The following is an 18,291-nucleotide window of genomic DNA, read 5'->3' on the forward strand; positions in this document are numbered from 1 at the left end:
GGCAGGTGGGGAAGACAACATGATAATAATTATTTTATGTATTGTCTAACAATATTTGTATGGCCATCCAACAACATATGCTGTTTGGGCAGTTCCCCATCTCTACCACCTAGCACTGAAAAGAATAAAAAGAATGCACTGGAAAAGCTGCCCTGCAAAGGCTGTTCCACAGGGGATATACCATGACAAAGACCCCGCTCCTTAGTAGCCACTTTTCTCCCTTCATTTGGAAGGACTGCTGATGGGAATCTTAAGGATCTGGTAGATATGTGCAAGATAACCAATGGATGTTGTTGTGGACAAGCCGAGTCATCATGCCCTTTGCAAGATTCTGTGGCTAAGGAAAGAGCAAAAAGCTATCAATCTGAGCAGGAGGGGTTAAGCAAAGTGGAGAGCCAGCACCCAGAGTGGGGCCGGAGAAAGAGAATACGAGAGCAGGTGCAGGCTGGGAGGGGCGAACAAAGGGAACGAAGCAAGAGTCCTTATGGAGGAGAGGTGGGATCACTAGAGGAGAGAAGCTAGACTGGTGTGGATTCACAGCTGATAATGGAGGCCCACTCACTTTTCTGAGGAGGACGGAAATAGAGGTGTGAAAAGGCACATATTGAGCCACTTACAAAGGTGCCTCTGCTCTGGAATTACTATAGTGGAGGTGAAGTAACGGTCAGTGCAGTCATTGCTACCTCTTTGTCATATGATATGACAAGGACATTAAAGTTTGTTGCGGTTGCCATCTAGTTTAGTTATCAGTACGTCAGTCTCATAAGCTCAGTGCTCCAGTAGAAGCAAAGCAAAAGAGACCATGCACATGTATGAATGCACCAGGTTGTCTCAAAACACTATATATATATATATATATATATATATATATATATATATATATGCAGGTTTTGGTGTCTTCGGGTGTCTTCCCGTGTAAGAGTTGGGGTGTCTAGGCGACGTTTCGACGAGGTCTCACTCGTCATCTTCAGGCTGGTGCTTTCGGCTTCTTGTTACTGGAACAGAGCAGGATCTCAGTGTTTGAGTTCCTATAAATACTGTTGAGGGGGTGTGGTGTATAGCCTCAAACGTTATACACCACACCCCCTCAACAGTATTTATAGGAACTCAAACACTGAGATCCTGCTCTGTTCCAGTAACAAGAAGCCGAAAGCACCAGCCTGAAGATGACGAGTGAGACCTCGTCGAAACGTCGCCTAGACACCCCAACTCTTACACGGGAAGACACCCGAAGACACCAAAACCTGCATTCCTGTACCCGTGAAAATCTACGAAAGCATATATATATATATATATATATATATATATATATATATATATATATATATATAAATAATAATAACAAAAAACACCTGTACCATGCAATCACTTTTTTAAAAGACTTTTGCTTACCTGATAATAGGAAGATATATTTTAAATCCCTCCACCCTTCTTCTAGGAAATGTATGTGCTGCTGATCTAAAACATGCTGGCAGCTGGCAGGTAGGAACTGAGTCTGGTGGAATTAGATTGTTATTAGCTACAAAAATTGCAGTACCTTAAAACCATCTCAAGCTAGCTATGTTGACAGTGTGATGGAATCCTGACAATACCTTGCCAAGCGGGTTAAAGGATATCATAGCTGAGCAGATGATTAGTTTTAAAACTTTTAATGGATCCCAGGCCACTGCAGTCTGATGGAACGAATGGCATGATCCCCCAGGGAAATATGAAACTATTTTATATCTCATTTGCAGGAATGAACACCCAGGAGGTGCTTCCCTTTGTCAGAATACATAAGCTCTCCCTGAATACATTGCTTTAGCATTCTGTGGCACTGCATACAGCTAATGTGTTTGTGTGCGCGCACACACAGGAACACACAGACACACACACACAAATATAGATATAGATATATATATGGACTGGGCTCATTAAGCATCCTGGTAGAGAGATGTGGCAAGGCTGTGGAAGGAGGAAGAAAACTCTAATAAGAAAGATTTGTTTCTGTTGTGTACATAATACATTAGCCAGGAGTTGGGAAAACCACTGGCAAATGGATAACATAACTGGCAGAAGAGCTGTGACTCAAAGAAAAGCATTGTAAGAAAAGTAGCTAAGGAAGGACTGTAAAATGTTTTAGGTGAACATGGTTCCCAAAAAGTCAACAATTGCCTAAACAAACACTGTGTTAAGTGGATGGCAGATAGACAGGGAACTGGTAGAGAAAACTCATGATTTCACAGGGCGGCAGAACTGGGAATTTGTTGTTCATGAATATTTTGCTGTTGTTTGTGAATATTTTTGGCAGTGGGTCTAAAAGCCATATCCTCCTTATACGGTGATTATTTGAGAGTCCTTGCAAAAAGGGTTTTATGAATTTAAACCGCCTTTGCTTGCCTTCAACGCCAAAATGGATCGGTTGCAATTTTTACCCGTTTCTGGTGATGTTTTGCATGCTAGATCCTGACAGGTATGTCTAAGTAGCTTGTGCACCCCTGGCTTTTTTTTAAAAAAAAACAACTAATTATATGTAAAATTATACGCAAAATTATACACAAAATGTATATTGTATTATAAATACGAAAAATCAAGTCCCATACTGTGCTGTATTTGTGCAGCATAAGTTAATAAATATATCAATGCGTAAGTATCTATATACAGTTAGAATCATAGAATTGTGGAGTTGGGAGGGATCCCAGGGTCATCTAGTCCAACCCCTGAGTAGTGCAGGGATACATGATATGCATATGTTCACATGCTGGTTACTTTTTATAAAATGAGCCCTATAGATGATATCATATACGAATAATAATAATATACTGCATGCAATATGTGAGAATTGTTCAATTTTTTTAGAAGAACTTGGTGGGAAGAGCCTTGCTTCCTGATTAGATTAAGGAGTGATACTGCAATTGCTACACTTACCCGGGAGTAAGCTCCATCGAATTCCATAGGATTAAGTTCTCAGTAGACATGCATTGGATTTTATTGCAAGTATTATGTACTTGGAACTCGTAACAGAGGTGGATTATGACATCCATTAAGTGTCAAGTGCAATAAAGTCACTTAGAGAAATGACATATAACCAATTGCTCTTCGCTTTCGATCCAGAGGTCTTTGGTGCCTTACCCTGGCAGTAGCCATTTCATCCTGTGCCATCCAGTCAAGTTTTTACAAGCTAGTGTGATATTTTTAGTCTTTGCTTTACAATATATATATATATCTGGCATTAAGCAGGCTTATAAAACATATGTCCTCTTTACCCTCTCATATTCTCCTGCCTTGAGCATCAGATCCATCTGCCTTAATAGCAGCTCACTAACTACAAGCAGCCGAAAGGGGGAGGGGAGAGGATACTATTCATTTGCAGCTCTATTAGTGAAAGCTACAGTTACCAATTCAAATCTGGGGAAGAAAGATAATTGCAATAGCTGATTGCCAGACATCCTCCCATATTGACTCACGGGGCAAAGAGGGAGAGAGTAAAAGAAGCCGAAATTACAGCGCAGGTCTCTGAGGAATATTAATGTAATAGTTTTAACATGATCCTCCACACTTTTTATCAAGGAAAGTTAATAAGGTATGGGTCTGGCAATTTTGTGCAATATTACATTTTCCTTACAATAATTATGACACGGCATTCACTTTGTGAACTAATGAAACTTTTACACCCTAAGAAGAAGAAGAAGAAGAAGAAGAAGAAGAAGAAGAAGAAGGGGGGGGGGGAATGTGGGAGAAGGCTCTCCCTTTCAGACGTGAAAGCTCATAGCAAGATTTCATTTTGTTTGTTAAAATTTTCATGTACGATATTCTGGAAATATTGCTTTGAGACTTCAGTCTATGGCATCTCTGAGCTGTGAAACACTTCTGCCTGAAATCTGGAGAGTCACTGCCTGTCCATGGAGGCAGTGCTGAGCTACATGGACCAAAGTTCCAGCTTGGTTCACTGCAGCTTCCTATGGTCCATTGATTTATGCAGGACCTACAGATGATCTGCTTCTGGAGTTCAGGAGAAGCAGGAGGATTGCAAGACTGTGGACAGATCTCTGAGTGCAAGGAACTCCAATATCTTCTTAGTTCCAAGCACACCTCATTGTTCTAAAACAGGGTTGGGGAACCACAGGCGCAACATCCAGTGCCACCTCAAGGCCTCTCTACCTGGCCCTTGGGACTCTCCAAGGCCTCACCCCTCTTTAGTCCAGTAATTTTGCCTGGCTGATGTGTAACAATGTATCCTACTGTACAAAAATAAGAGCAACATTTCTTGTCCCCTCACCACAGGCATGCAGCCGTTGAGGGAATGTGGCCCCCCAGGCTTATGAAGTTCCTCATCCCTGCCCTAGATGTTGTTGTTTAGTCATTTAGTCGTGTCCGACTCTTCGTGACCCCATGGACCAGAGCACGCCACTGTCTTCCACTGCCTCCCGCAGTTTGGTCAAACTCATGCTGGTACCTTCAAGAACACTATCCAACCATCTCGTCCTCTGTCGTCCCCTTCTCCTTCTGCCCTCCATCTTTCCCAACATCAGGGTCTTTTCCAGGGAGTCTTCTCTTCTCATGAGGACCTGTCCTTCCAGTGAGCACTCAGGGCTGATTTCCGTCAGAATGGATAGGTTTGATCTTCTTGCAGTCCATGGGACTCTCAAGAGTCTCCTCCAGCACCATAATTCAAAAGCATCAATTCTTTGGCGATCAGCCTTCTTTATGGTCCAGCTCTCACTTCCATACATACAAGCTCTCACTTCCTGCCCTAGATAGCCACCACCAAACATCATTGCTCATTGATGAATCATCTCCTGACAGCCAAAAGCCACCGAGTAAGCGTAATGTCTGGTTTTAAAAGTCTCAGTTTGGCTCATTAGTAACTTAGAGATGGTAATCTCTTCATCTTACAAATATGATTTTCCACGCACAAAAACAGAGGTTGGAATTCAACCAAGGAGGCATGCTAGTTGGAGCCCGTGCAACAAGCTCTGCTAGGACAATGGGACTCCTCCCTCTCTGTTTGCCAAATTGGCTTGGGGCGGGGTCTGGAAAACTGCCAGAACAGCACAAAGGGAGTGGGGTGAGGAGTGATGATTCCATCAGGCTAGATGAAATGCTTGTGCTGGTGGAGCAATGGGGGGGGGGTGTTGAGAGCAAAGGAGCAATAATGTGAATCCTGGGAGCAGAGGAAACAGCTTGGCAGAGTACACTGCTTTGCATATTTGTGTGGGGGGGATATTGGGGCTTTTCATGTTAAATGTTACACATTTGCACAGAATGTGTAATATGCCTCACAGAATGCAAACCAAAAGTATGCCCAACTTCAGCTGGGAGGGGGGTGGACCTGTCGCCCTCCAAATGCTGCTGGACTGCAGCTCCCATAATGAATGACCATTGGCCATATTGGCTGGGAATGACAGCAGTTGAAGACCTGGAGACACCTGGAGAGCCACAAATTCTCACCCCTGCTCCAAGAAAACATGTGCAATTTCAAGCTGTTGAGCTCATAAAGCTCTGGGAATAGGTTCAAAACATCTACTAGTCACTGGCTAGTATTAAAATCAGCAACTTCCACCACCAATCTCTCTAGCAACCCACTGATGGGTTGAATCAAACACCTGACTTACTTTCTGTGGCCATTCTCCTGTTTCCTTTGATGTGTGCCGTGCTGTATTGCGCTGGTGTGCAATGGCGTTCTCTATAAAAGGAGAATGGTCTATACTATTTGTAGACTATACATCAACAAGAACATTTTTTTCTGCAAGCTGATGTACACACACATCAGCTGCCTGCATACAGCCAAGAGCAGCAGATCAAAGGAAGAGGACTTTTTTAAAAAGTCAGGCAATTGATTTGTAAACCTGCCTTTCTACTGGATTTGAGCAGGAGGGGACTACATTAAACAGACCTACCAAAGGAACTCAGACCTCGAAGGGAAAAGATGTCATAGGCAGCATGCAGAGACCCTGTTTTCTGTAGCTTGCATAAAAAGCATGGAAACTGGAGTTAGATTGGTCCTCTTGGCAGGCCTGTAACTTATAATATAAAGAAACTAAGAGGGATAATGTAAGGCCTGCAGGTGGCATTTGTAGCAATATTGGAAACGTGCTGATGGCTGCTTTGTTGTCCATTAGAATTTTCCAACCAGGAAATTAATTCTATAATCAGCTTAAAGTCTCTTAGGCAGGCAAAATTGCTACACTTGAAAAGAGTGGGACACATAGGGAACTCAGCTGGCAGGGTGCATAACAATCCGTCTCTTCTTCTTCTTCTTCTTCTTCTTCTTCTTCTTCTTCTTCTTCTTCTTCTTCTTCTTCTTCTTCCCTTCCTTCCTTCCTTCCTTCCTTCCTTCCTTCCTTCCTTCCTCTCTCTCTCTCTCTCTCTCTCTCTCTCTCTCTCTCTCTCTCTGTGTGTGTGTGTGTGTTTTGAAAGCTGCAACACATACTCCAACTTCTACAGTCAAAGGCAGGAGGGTATCTGGGTTAACAGCATTCCAAAGTGGACATCCCGACACATTTGGGCAGGGGGGGGGGAGGAGAGGACAGATCCTGACAGATGTCACCAACCAGGATGACCAAGGGTTGTCATGACTGGGCCTGAAGCTGGACTGAAATGGATGCCGATATTCAGTTTTCTCCAATAATTCTTGAAGCTGGACCACCACCACCTTCTTGAGCACCTTGCCTCAAGGCGGGTATTTGCTACTTCATGTCAGTTATTTAAAACCACCAGATCCACAGAGGTCTTGGATTAGGTGGGCCTATGGCCTGATCCAGCTAGACAGTTCTCATTGTAATAGTAAAGGTAAAGGTACCCCTGCCCGTACGGGCCAGTCTTGCCAGACTCTAGGGTTGTGCGCTCATCTCACTCCATAGGCCGGGAGCCAGCGCTGTCCGCAGACACTTCCGGGTCACGTGGCCAGCGTGACAAGCTGCATCTGGCAAGCCAGCGCAGTACATGGAACGCCGTTTACCTTCCCGCTGGTAAGCGGTCCCTATTTATCTACTTGCACTTAGGGGTGCTTTCGAACTGCTAGGTTGGCAGGCGCTGGGACCGAACGACAGGAGCGCACCCCGCCGCGGGGATTCGAACCGCTGACCATGCGATCGGCAAGTCCTAGGCGCTGAGGTTTTACCCACAGCGCCACCCGCATCCCTTACTGTAATACCTCATTGTAATACCTGACTCAAATAAATGTATCTTTCCCTTCTAATACGTACTGAGTCAAATTTCAGTTTCTATTTACAGTAATATCCATGAGTGCTAGAATCTTGCTTTGCTTTTTTGAAAAAGGGAAATGGAGTTTGTCAGTGTTCTCTATCCATCCAACTTATTTAGGTCTGTTGCCATCAGTTAGGGAAAACCTTAGCGATTCTTCCTAACCTCCTCCACGACATACTTAATTATTAGTTGTTATTGTCAATCTCAGTATACCTTAGCTTGACCTCCAATCATTGGTTTCATTGTTCTTTCTTTTACAGCAGTAAATGTTCGTTTCTTGGCTTTGCCCTATCCTTACAGTAATCAGCATTCCATTATTATTTCAGTGGAGTGTCTGCAGATCAAAAGCACATTTCTACAGGCCACTGAATCGCCTTGAAGAATCATACATATTTTAAGTAGTAACATAGAATGGAATTATTATTTTGCACAAGAGACATACATCAAAGATCACACAGCAGCAGAAGCAGGTAAACTGTAAGTTCCCATTCACCCTCTCTCAAAATACCCTAAGAAAAGAGCCCTTGTGCTGAAGTTTGATCAGCTCTGTGATATACATGTCATAGGAAGGTCGGGAAAACACAGGAAGCTTCAAATTGTGCAATTGGTGCCCTGCACCCTTTCAAGATACGGATTGTGCCCTTTACAGTGGTACCTTGGGTTACAGACGCTTCAGGTTACAGACGCTTCAGGTTACAGACTCTGCTAACCCAGAAATAGTACCTCGGGTTAAGAATTTTGCTTCAAGATGAGAACAGAAATCGTGTGGCGGTGGTGTGGCGGCAGTGGGAGGCACCATTAGCTAAAGTGGTACTTCAGGTTAAGAACCATTTCAGGTTAAGAACGGACCTCCAGAATGAATTAAGTTCTTAACTAGTGTTCTAGTCCAGCCCCCTGCGATGCAGGAAACTTCTGCCCATCATAGAGCTCAAATCTAGTGATGTATGGAAGTGAGAGCTGGACCATAAAGAAGGCTGATTGCCGAAGAATTGATGCTTTTGAATTATGGTGCTGGAGTAGACTCTTGAGAGTCCATTGAACTGCAAAAAGGAAGGAAATCAGCCCTGAGTGATCACTGGAAGGACAGATCCTGAAGCTGAGGCTCCAATACTTTGGCCACCTCATGAGAAGAGAAGATTCCCTGGAAAAGACCCTGATGTTGGGAAAGATGGAGGGCACAAGGAGAAGGGGACGACAGAGGACGAGATAGTTGGACAGTGTTCTCAAAGCTACCAGCATGAGTTTGACCAAACTGCGGGAGGCAGTGGAAGACAGGAGTGCCTGGAGTGCTCTGGTCCATGGGGTCACGAAGAGTTGGACACAACTAAACAACTAAACAACAGCAACAACAAGGGCTCAAACCCATGACACTGAGAGAGTCTCGTGCTCTACTGACTGGGCTATCTATGGTGTCTTTGAACTGCCACTTGCTGGCCTGGAATGAAAAGTCTATAGGGATATAAAGTGGGTATAATAAACACCTGACTTTTCCATGGTTTGCATGAAACCTCCTATATATAAGTAGGCATTTTGCATCCATTGTTCCATGCACTTTTGTTTTTGGCTCTACCCACCACTGTCATGGGGCCCTGAAGAGTTCCATAGCCCTGATTTACACCTTCATACTATCAAGCCAATGAAACTATATTAGTAGAAATTGACTAAGTTTTGTGGCCAAGGCTAAGAAAGGTAAGAAGTTGTTAAAATCTACATGAGTATCACAAAACTGATTTGTTTGTTTGCTTCGCCCCCCGGGAAAGATCTGCACATAAGGTTCTGCTGTGTGAGGCCTTGGCAGAATTTCCTTTTAATCTGATCCTCCTAGCATCACTTTAATCAACCTCAGGGATCATTCATATGCACAAAAATCTGCCAGGCTGCCAATCAACAAAGTGACTGCAGCAGCGAGAACTGGCCCGTTGCACTGAAATTACAGCCGCTCATGAATAAGGAAAGGGTTTGTAATCATCTCCTCTTTCCACAAATGCCCTTGCTATGCCTTATTGATATGCTTTATTAAAATATAAAACTGGGGTGAAATATTGAAATAGTAAAGAAATAGTGTAAAACAGATGGAAAAGTTTGTACATTTCAGGCAGCTTTTTATATTCTGCGTCACACATACATTTTTATGCATCAATAGTTTCATTGCTATGACAAGGCAATACCAACTGTGAATCTGGGTAAAAAGAACATCTGTGCTGGTTCAGACCAAGGAGAAACCTATATAGTTGGAGGCTGCCATTGACACCAAAGAAAAGTCACCCCTCTGGGTCATTCCTTTGGGTGTCATGAAGGCAGAGGCACTCCCCATGGATAATTGGTTGTGTACGGGCTTCCTCCTTGGTAAGGGATCAGAGCAGTTGTTGGGGAGGGAGGTGAATTAGCCTGGCCTCTAAGTGAGAGGTGGAATGCTGGGAAGCTGCGACTAGGCTGAGAGCTTGAGTGCAGATCACAAACTTATACTCACCAGTCACACTGTGTATTCGGTGATTTTGCTCTTTCTGAGGTTTAGAATACTTGTTGTATTTATTGGAATTCACTGTACTTTTATTGCATCTTCTCTGGATGGGTCACTTCCTGTTTCATACCAAGAAACCATTTTTAAATGTCTCTCCAGCAAGAGTGGAAGTTGCCCTTACAAAGGGGGAAATCCAGTGAAGCATTCTATGGGATTGGGGACCATTAAGGTGAGCTAGAAAAGCAGGAGTCCCTGCTCTTTCTAATTCCATTTATTTAGTGAGAAAAATATATTTATTAAAATCACCATTTAAACAACTTTATAACTGCAGCAAATGTCAATGCAAATGCAGGTAATCATTCGCAGTTCAAAAGGACTATGGCTGGGAAAGAGTGGCATATAATAGCTCTGTGCCATCCATGCTGAACGCTGCATGTCAGCAGTAAGCCTGAAAGAATGGTTTGTATTGACTTGGCAGTACTATACTCCCATTGCAAGTCTGGAGGTGGGGTGGCTGTGATCCAGTCATCATCATCATCACCATCATCTTTGTTATTTGTACTCTGCCCATCTGACTGGGCTGCCCCAGCCACTCTGGGCAACTTCCAGCATACTGTATATAAAAACATAGAACTGTAGAGTTGGAAGAGACCCCGAAGGAACATCAGTAATGGTGGAATCACAGCTAGAGAATCCTTGACATCCAACCTCTGCTTAAAAACCTCCAGTGGAGGATGATCCACCATCTTCTGAGGTTGTCTGCTCCACTGTCAAACAGCTCTTAACACCAGACAGTACTTCCTAATGTTTAATCAGAAACTCATTTCTTGTAACTTGAATTGAGTGGTTTGGGTTCTACTCTCTGGAGCAGCAGAAAACAAGCTTGCTCCATCTTCCCTTCAGAAGATGGCTATCTCTTCTCTTCTTCAGGCTAAACAAACCCAACTCCCTCAACCATTCCCCATGAAGCTTCATTTCCAGATCCTTTATCATCTTAGTCACTGTCCTCTGGAGAAACAGTAATTCATGAGAGCCTTGCAGTGTAGTGCACTTTAATGTAGTATTAGGGCTAAGTCTGGTTTTATTTGCCAACCAAAATCCTACTTGTAAAGCAGCCTTTTGTATCCAAGATATATAGAGTTAACTTTTCCCCTCAAACATTGTTGTTGTTTAGTCGTTTAGTCGTGTCCGACTCTTCGTGACCCCATGACCAGAGCACGCCAGGCATTCCTGTCTTCCACTGCCTCCCACAGTTTGGTCAAACTCATGCTGGTAGCTTCGAGAACAGTGTCCAACCATCTCATCCTCTGTCGTCCCCTTCTCCTTGTGCCCTCCATCTTTCCCAGCATCAGGGTCTTTTCCAGGGAGTCTTCTCTTCTCATGAGGTGGCCAAAGTATAGGAGCCTCAGCTTCACGATCTGTCCTTCCAGTGAGCACTCAGAGCTGATTTCCTTCAGAATGGATAGGTTTGATCTTCTTGCAGTCCATGGGACTCTCAAGAGTCTCCTCCAGCACCATAATTCAAAAGCATCCATTCTTCGGCGATCAGCCTTCTTTATGGTCCAGCTCTCACTTCATGGAGGCCTTGTACTAAGATTTGTATGTAGACAGGCTGTATTTTTATAAGCTCAACACACAAACACACTATTGGATATTGCACACAAAGTAAGATTGAACTATAAAGAGGAAGGACTGAGTTAGAGGCACCATCTGAGTTTGAAAAAGAAGTCTTTTTAATGGACATCTGCTGCAAATACAGGGACGCGGGTGGCGCTGTGGGTAAAACCTCAGTGCCTAGGACTTGCCGATCGTATGGTCGGCGGTTCGAATCCCCGCGGCGGGGTGAGCTCTCGTCTTTCGGTCCCAGCTCCTGCCCACCTAGCAGTTCGAAAGCACCCCTAAGTGCAAGTAGATAAATAGGTACCGCTTTATAGCAGGAAGGTAAACGGCGTTTCCGTGTGCTGCGCTGGTGCCGGCTCGCCAGAGCAGCTTCGTCACGCTGGCCACGTGACCCGGAAGTGTCTCCGGACAGCGCTGGCCCCCGGCCTCTTAAGTGAGATGGGCGCACAACCCTAGAGTCGGACACGACTGGCCCGTATGGGCAGGGGTACCTTTACCTTTTACCTGCTGCAAATACAACTAGGTCTTGGTTATCTCTGTTGATTTAGGGAAGCTCTCACTCCTATCCCAGGGAGAGTGGTTTGGTCAATCTGCATGTTAGTCTAATTTTAGCTCTTTTCCTGTACATGTGACTATTTCAATTTTAATCTATAAGTTGTTATTGTATACTGTTTTAAATGTCTATTTCACTTTTGTGAAAGTAGTCTCAGTTGTGCTTCTTGAAGTGGTCTTGGACCGTAATAATAAATTATTATTATTATCATTATACCCATGGGAGAGTTTGGTTTGGTATTCTTTATTTAACGTAAGTCTTTTGAAACCAGAGATTCGGGGTTTTGAATCACCCACAATCCAGTAGTCTTCCTCAACATGGTGTCTTCCAAATATTTCTTGGACAATATCTCCCATCAGTTTTGACTATTGGCTGTGCTGGCTGGGCAGATGGAAGTCGGAGTCCATCTGGATGGCTGCTGGCTAGGAAAGATTCTTTATGGGAAGAGATGGGATGAAAAGAAAGCCAGCCCTGACGAAATGGGGGGGGGGGATCTTTGAATCGGGGTCACCTTGTACAAGTATAGCATAATCAATGCTGCATAATCAATGCAGGAAACTTGACAGAAAAAAGATAGGTTACAACTCACTTACTTGGTTCAATTTAACAAACGTTGCTTATACATTTTAAAGCTAAATTCTCTTGATCCTATTGGCTGATTGGCTCTGATGTCATACTCGCACTGAGCCACTGAGCTAGCTGCCTGGCATCTAGACTGCACAATCCTTCAGTCAGCCTAAGATGCCATGGCAGGCTCTTTGCCCAAAACTAATAAGAAAACTCAAAGTTTCCCCCCTCTTTATTTATTTATTATTTTTTTTACTTAATGTGCCAGTGTTATTTTTTAACAGTTTCTGAGCTGCAGTCTAGGACTGCAGGCCTCAAAATCAACGCTGTGCTACACAGCTGACCCAATGACAAAAACACATTCCTAAGTACTGCAAAGGACAGCATACAACCTGTTATTAAACATTATGCAAGAAGGTACGCCATGCCCACTGAAGCTAAAGGACACCAGCTATATACCTTTTAATTATGTTTTGTAGCACAACTGTGTTTTTCAATAACACTTTGATCAAAAGAAATTTAAGTCCTGTTTCAATCATCTCTTTATAACGAAAGGCATTCCAAAAGTTTGCTGTTAATATTTATTCTCTCTCTCTCTCTCTCTCTCTCTCTCTCACACACACACACACACACACACACACACACCTTCAAGCCAATCCAGTAATGAAGAGAAAGAAACTACAGATTATATTTGCAAATTATTCACATTTTCATTCCCTCACACTCACACCTCCCAGTGTACTTTCCCTTCTGACTTAGCTTTGGAAAATTCCAAGTCACCTTTGAATGCAGTAGAAAGATTCAGTGAGGTGACTGAAGATCACTGATGTGGGGTTGTGGCACCACAAACATCTCATACACTCAACACCATTCTTTAAATGCCAATCAGCAATCAAGGCAGTTTAAATAAACAGCAGTTCTTGATTTCTGATTATGTTTCAGAAAATAATTCCTCAGAACCCTTGACTTTAAAATTGACCTTTCTTTGGGGGTGGGGGATGGAAGTAACTGTTTAAGAGATACTGTACTTGTATCATTGTGGTTGTTTATTTCATGGCTGTCTGAATAATAAAGGAATTGTATTATTGGCTTGGTTTATAGCTCACCAGATGGCCAGGGGTTACTTTGCTGAGATTCCACCGTTTAACTGCAATGCAAGTGAGATTCTGATCTTTGTCTGCAATGAACAGTAAATTTAAGATTACCCTCAGTGACCTCACTTGGGGGAGGAAGATCATTCCGCTCAGTTCTACATGACTGGCATTATCCTAGAAAACATCGTGAACCTCTGGCACTGCAATTAATTTTCTGCATCATGCACCGTATTTACCGTCTTCATTATTTTCTTAAATTGTTTGGCACCAGGGTCATTGGGCAGGTGGAGGGGGAGGCTGTAGCTTGGGAAGATGTAGCTTAACTTGAGCCAAAATGGGGAAAAATGTGATCGTGACACCTGTCCAGGGTCTGGGCCCTTCCCTCTCCCACAAAAAGGGTCTTCAGTCCTGTGGATTGTATCTGATGAAGTACCACTCAAAGTAGACCCATTGAAATTAATGAACCTAAGTTCATGGGGCCCATTATCTTTAATAGGTGTACTCTGAATAGAACAAGCATCATACACAACCCCATAACCACAGTTGACCCCTGCAGCTTAAGGGTTCCATGTGGCTAACATAGGAGGCTGTCTCTTACCAATTATGTCTCCATCTGCTTCATTACTGTCTGCTCTGATCTTTCCAAGAAGTGGCAGACTATGGGCTTTCAAATTTCAGTGATACCTTGTGCAACACCAAAATCTCACTTTCCATTCTAAGTCATTTTGGTGGCGCCCCCTGCAGCACCCTCTCAGTTTGGCAGCCAGTGCGGGCAAATCGTTCTCCCCTAAATCCGCTTCTGCTCTAAGGTGGCAGCTATAGGACTGTCAAGTGGTGTGAGCAGAGGCAGCAGCCCCATATATATCAGTTTATAGCAAAGAAAAATCTCCAAGGAGGAGTAGAATCATACAGAATCATGGAATGTAGAATTGGAAGGGACCACCAGGGTCATCTAGTCCAACCCCCATGCAATGCAGGAATTTATTGCCCAATGTAGTACAGCAGAAATCAATCACGTTACAAGACAACAAACATACAATGGCCAGTCTGGTGGTTGTACATGCAGGCAACTTTAATGGTTGGGAAATACCCATTTAAACAAATACGCTTTAAGTGTCTCAATCTCAGGACACAATCGTAACAAAATTCCAGTTAAAACAACAATTCTATTAAAAAGGCAACAGGAACTGATAAAAGAAATAACTATGGCTGCATTCCTAACTTCCTCAAACATTAAGCCCTGTTGAATTCAGTAGGATTTACACTGGTTTATAAAGAGCTGATAACAATTTAAGCCTACTGAGCAGATGTCAACCAAAACTTAACAACCCCCATGTGGCCCACAATACGCATTATCTGGCCCCTGGGACTCTACCCACACCCTCTCCCCAAGCCACACAAGACTGTGCCACCCCCCTCACTCGTCTTGCTTCACATTCTCCTTTAGTATCCTTGAACTCTTATTAAGGGTGGATCCACACTCATGGTTTTTAACATTAAGGAAGGGTTTTTATAACATACCGTATTTTTCACTCTATAGGACGCACTTTCCCCCCTCCAAAAATGAAGGGGAAATGTGTGTGCATCCTATGGAGCGAATACAGGGGGAGGCAGGCAGGAAAAGCCCCCAAAAGCCGCACACAAGCTCTGCACAGCTCTTGCGGGCTTTTCCTCAGGAGGGAGAAGGGACTGACGTGGCCAGTCAGTCCCTTCTCCCTCCTTGTAGAAAAGCCTACAGGAGCCAGGCACTCCTTAAAGGGTGTGAGGCTCCTGTGGGCTTTTGCGGGAGGTGGGGGTTTTGCCATAGCCGCGCGCAGCCTCTCCATACCGGAGAGGTTGGCGGGGCTAAAGAAGCCATAGCCCCATTCAGCCTCTCCCGGCTGGAGAGGTTGTGCAGAAGCCAAAACAGCGAGCGGGAAGCATCCCGCTCACTGTCTTGGCTTCCTCTTTAGCTGCGCGCAACCTCTCCCGGCTGGAGAGGTTGTGTGCAGCTATGGCAGAAGCCAAGATAGCGAGTGGGATGCGTCCCGCTCGCTGTCTTGGCTTCTTTGCTCTTTGGGGCTGGGGGGGGAACCCGGGCTTCCCCAGCAGCCCCTAGAAGCTCGCGGAGCAGTGTGAAGGCTGCACGCCTTTCCGCTGCTCCCCGACCTGCTCTTTGGGGCTGACGGTGGGCTTCCCCCCGACAGCCCCAAAGAGCAGGTCGAAAGGAACCCTAAGCCTCCGGAGCGCACTCTGGAGGCTTTGGGTTGCCTTCACTGAAACAAGGTGCGTCCTATGGTCGGGTGAGTCCTATAGAGCGAAAAATACGGTATATGGACACATGAAGTTCATAATGTGTTATTAAAATGTGACACCAGAGGGAGCTGCTGAGTTTTGACAGAAAAAAACAAGGTAAAAAATGCTTTGATTTACTAATATGCCCTGTGAAGTTTTAGAATGACATATCATTCTAATAATGTTAAACAAGTCCGTGTAGATCCAGCCTATGTCTCAAATTTTTTTGATGTCATTGGCTGTTCTGCTCTGATATCATAACCTCCATGAGCCAGCTAGTTGTCCGGCTGTAACAGAACTGCACTGTGCCAGCCAGAGTGACCATGACACTATGATTGCAAGTGATTAGAAAGAAAACCCTAAACATTTCCACCCTTTTTATTTAATGAGTGTACATCATTTAATGGCTGCCGAGGAACAAGCTGGCACTATAATTTGATCTCTCAGAATGTACTCTGTGCTACACAATTGACCCATGACAACAAAATATCCCAAAGCAATAAAAACAACATATAACCTTTTAATTAAACAGTTAAAAGCCATCCATTTATCAGGAAGACAGTGTTCCTGGGAATACTTCCATCTACTTTGTTTTAGGGCTGCTACGCTGACAGTTCTTCAACAGCATTTTAGTGACCTCCCAGCAAGATAACGCATAAAGGCCTGGATGACATTCTCAACTCTTAAATTACAGCATTAGCACCATAAGGTCATACATTCTCTCTCTCTCTCTCTCTCTCTCTCTCTCTCTCTCTCTCTCTCCCTCCCTCCCTCCCTCCCTCCCTCTCTCTCTGTGTCTAATCACAGTAATTCTCATCATAGTGGGGAAGACTATGGCCAGGTGACCTGTGCCTGCCTAGTCTGCAGTCCAGGTGCTAATAACTGTCAATGGGCAACTTCAAGGCCCTTTCTGCTCTCCCTTCCTATGGTTCCTTTCTTTAAATGAGACAACCCTTTCTATAGAGGACTTTCCTGAGGTAGCCTTTCAAAGAGGAGACCGTTTGCACCATAGTTCCAGTTGGAGGGAGAAGCTTGTGTTCTTGCTAACAGTGTTAGCAAAGTCACTTAAATAATGCAAATGGAGTCCAAAGATAAAAAAGAAATCCTGGCAACACTTCACTGAGGTGAGGAAACTGAACAAAAAGACTGTACAGTTTGAGGCAAAGGGGTCAAAGAGGTCTGCCTTTCTTTACTTCAAGCCTTGCACATAACAGGGAGACATTCAAGCACACATACAGGGGGAAACCTCCCTCAAAACTACACAGCCAGTCAGGGGATGAGCTACCTCAGCAAACATCATGTCACTCTCATACCTTCCAACATTCGGGTGAAGAAAATCAGGACAGGGTGGCTAGGGGAGGAGGGCAGAGGCTGCTGCATTCGCGGTGGCTGGACCCATCACCAGGGAGTGGTGGCAATATGCCTTGCCCACCACCTGGCCCAGCCTTGCCTTACCCAGTGCCCACTTTCCTGTTTCCTATGAAGCAGTGTGGGAAGGAAAGAGTGGCAATTGGGTGAGTGGGAGGGGCCAGGGGGAACCATACAGGTAGGAATGGATAGAAATCTTAATTGAGAGTTAGTTCCTTATGGTGACAGAGTGGCAGTATAGGGATAAAAAGTATAGAGAGCTCTTATTCTGGGCCTTTCTGTGATAAAGACAGAATCGGTGATTATGGTTTCGGCCCAGTATACCCAACGGAGCATCTCCAACCCCATCGCTCTGCCTGGACGCTGAGGTCCAGCACCGAGGGCCTTCTGGCGGTTCCCTCATTGCGAGAAGCAAAGCTACAGGGAACCAGGCAGAGGGCCTTCTCGGTAGTGGCGCCCGCCCTGTGGAATGCCCTCCCAGCAGATGTCAAAGAGATAAATAATTACAGCAGCAGCAAGAATCCTCATCGCAAAGCATTGGAAGACACAAGATTTACCCACCATGGAAGACTGGCAGATGCAACTAATAGACTATATGGAGATGGCGGAAATGACTGGCAGAATCCGAGACCAGGGAGAGGAGTCGGTGGAGGAAGATTGGAGGAAATTTAAAATTTATTTGCAGAAATATTGTAAAATTTTTGAATGCTGATGACATTGAAATGAATCGCAGGGGTTCTAGCAACAAGGTAAAATGTAAGATTAGATCAATACCAGATAAATTAATAGGATATGAATTTGCTGAATAAATTTGTAAAAGGGATACAAGAACGGGAGACGTGAGGAAGTCGGGAAAATAAGTTAACTGAGGATGAGAAATTAAGAAAGAGGGAATTTTTGTTTCTTTTTATTATATGTGTTTTTTCTTTTTTCTTTTGTTGTGTTTAATGTTTGTATTTTTGTATTGTATTTTGTGATTTTGTATTTTCTCTGTTTTTGTATTTTTCTTGAATTTTCTTTTATTGTTAAAACTTAATAAAATATTTATTAAAAAAAACCAAAGATGGGTGGGGTACAAATAAAAAGTTGTTGTTGTTGTTGTTGTTGTTGTTGTTGTTGTTGTTGTTGTTGTTGAAGCATGGTAGTGATTGTCCCGGCAAAATAGT

At 44.0% G+C, this 18,291-nt stretch overlaps 1 protein-coding gene across 4 annotated transcripts in view; it reads right to left on the minus strand.

Moving 5' to 3' along the window:
* The window catches only part of LRRTM4 (leucine rich repeat transmembrane neuronal 4), a 425,976-nt gene that overhangs the window by 280,308 nt on the left and 127,377 nt on the right, over nucleotides 1-18,291 (minus strand). The gene's annotated exons all lie outside the window — the stretch shown is intronic.

This window comes from Podarcis liolepis, assembly GCF_965112155.1.
Source record: "Podarcis liolepis genome assembly, chromosome: 16".
Lineage (NCBI taxonomy): Eukaryota > Metazoa > Chordata > Lepidosauria > Squamata > Lacertidae > Podarcis > Podarcis liolepis.